Raw genomic sequence first — 2819 nt, 5'->3', positions numbered from 1 at the left:
TCACAATGAAATCAAAATGCTCCATGACCTCTGTCATCACAATGCTCCAAATCCTTGTGATCAAAATGTTCCATAACACTTATCATCACAACGCCCCATGACGCTCGTCATCACAATTATCCATGGTCTTCTCATCACAATGCTCCATGAACTTTGTCATCACAGTGCTCAAAACCCTTGTCATCACAATGCTCCCTGACACTTGAAGTCAGTATCCTCCATGAACCCTGTCATGATAAGGCTTCAAGCATTTTTCATCACAAAGTGCCATGCCCTTTTCCTCACAGTTCTCCAAGCCCCCTGTAATCACAATGCTCTAGGCCCTTGTCATCACAAAGCTCCGTGATGCATGCATTCAGAACGCTCCCTGGCCTTCTCATCCCATGCTCCATGCCCTTGTCATCACAATGCTCCTCGACCACTGTAATCACAATGCTCCATGCCCCTTTTCATCAGAATGCTCCATGAGACTTGTGATCACAAGGCTCCATGGTCTTCTCATCACAATGCTCCAGTACCTTGTCATCACAGTGCTCCATGACACCTGTCATCACAATACTCCATGAATATTTTCAGCCCAATGCTACATGACCTTCTCATCACAATTCTCCATGACCACTCTCATCACAATGCTCCATGAACCCTGACAACACAATGATCCAGGACTCTTGTCATCAAAATGCTCCATGCCCTTGTCATCCCACTGCTCCATGATACCTTTAATCACAATGCTCCGTGATGCTTGTCATCACAGTGTTCCATGAACATTGTTATCACAATGCTCCATGCCTTTGTCAGCAAAATGCTACATAATCTTGTCATCACAATCCTCCATGACCCTTGGGATCACATTGCTTCATGTCCTTGTCATGTCTCTCTTGCCTTTCTTGGTTTTTACAGATTTTCGGATGTTCCTTTTGACCGCTGGGTAGTGACAATTCTTTGTAGTGTGGATTTCCATTGCACGTTTGCTTGATTGGCCAAAAAGGGTGTATGCATTATCTCCTGAATATATTCAGGAGAAGAGCCATGCGCCGTTTTTTGCCAAGTGCATCACTGTCGAAGTTGTGATGCTTTTCCTGTGCTTTAAAAGTGATTCCAATTTTCCACATGAAATATGTTTTGTGCAGTTCTGCCTCATTTTAAAGTCTGCTTCGTTGCCTTCTCTCAACAGATTTTTGGAAGAGAGTAGTCCATTATAACTCTGCAGGTTTGTGAATTGCTGTGCCCCTGAGCTCCAATTTTCAAATCCCATTTTTGGGAGTTGACCGCAAATCCACAATTTTGCTTCAGGAACTATACTGGTTCCAGGGGTGGCTATACTGTTCCCTATGGGTGGCTGAGGCTTTGGTTAATTCTTCCTGACGGGAATTTAGAGTGATATGTGCCCGTCCAAATGCCTACATCTACTTTCTGATTGGTTCTCCCTCTTCCCTTTCATCCTCTGCACAATTAGCAAACTGTGCGAACCAGGAGGTTATAGGGGCTAACTCTCCTAAGTTGGGAGATTCACAGTAAGGCAGTTGGAATGCCAACCTGGAGCACAAGGAGAGGAAAAATTAGGAGACTTTTAGAAACCTTTCGTCATCACAGTGTGTCCATTCTCTAGGTTTCCCATACATGTTATAACTGTAGTGATATTCCCTTCTACATGGAGATTTGGGACTCATGGAATGGTGTCATGCACTACTACTTTAAAGGGTCTGCATTTTCTCTCCCAATCTCACCAGGCCTCTCAGTCCCAAGTGTCCAGCCTTATGTCTCATCCAGTTGTCTTTGCAGATAGGGTCATTCCAGGTTTAATCAGAACCCCTGAAGGAATTGTGTAAGAATTTCGCTGTTTTTTTGTTTTTTTTTTTTAAATTCATTTTTATAATGGGGTTGAGCTGATTTTCACTGACGTGTTTATGCCGATCTAGACACACTTGATTCCCTTACAGAGACATATCAATACATAGGTTTTAAGGTTCTTACTAGTCAGATATATTCCTCTGCGGGGAATAGGGGTTTTAAGTCCCGTTCACTGAGGAAGGTGTAGGTCCTGTCTCTTCTGTATTTGGTTTATGGAATGTTACCTGTGCTAATATCAAACTCTGGTTTTATGCATCACCCCACCTCTCCTTTCCCTTTAAGCAGGCATAAGAGTGTTTTCTAAATGTGAGACTCTGTTCTCTTTCTTAATTCAGTTCATGTGTTGTGATGTTGACATTCCCTCTGTTAGTGATATCTTATGATAAGATTCTTTTTTTCTGTGTGACTAATTTCACTTAGAATCATCATACCTTAATCCACTCATTATGCTGCTACTGGCCTTATGGCATTGATTTCACGTCTGAGTGATATTCCGTTGTACAAAATTACCACAAGTTCTTTATGCATTTCTCTTTTTCCTGGGATAATTTAGGTGTTCCGAAGTTGAGGTTCTTGTATGCAGAGCAGCCCTAAACTTTGGGGTGCCTGTGTCTTGTCGATATTAGTCTTCCCAAGTTATATGCCCATGAGTTGAAATCCCCTTTGCTCGGGGGCTTTGTATTTTAGATGTTTTAGGAAACAGCATACACTTCTTCAGAGTGGCTCTTGGATATTTATACCCCACCCATCAGCGTGACTAGGCTCCCTGTTCTCCCTGGCCTCTCCTGCATTTCTGGTTTGTACACATTTTTTGGATGGCCTTTCTAAGCAGTGTATATTGAGACTTCTTTGTTGTGCGGATTTGCATTTCCCGCTTGCTTGGTTGGCCAAAAACTCTGTATGTGTTTTATTTTCCTGAGGATTTCACGAAAAAACACATACACCCTTTTGCCCAACTGCATCATTTT

The sequence above is a fragment of the Mesoplodon bidens genome (genome assembly GCF_964165515.1).
Source record: "Mesoplodon bidens genome assembly, contig: HAP1_SCAFFOLD_53, whole genome shotgun sequence".
NCBI classification, from domain to species: Eukaryota; Metazoa; Chordata; class Mammalia; order Artiodactyla; family Ziphiidae; genus Mesoplodon; species Mesoplodon bidens.
The sequence above is the reverse complement of the archived record's forward strand: the minus strand, read 5'-3'. Positions refer to the sequence as shown.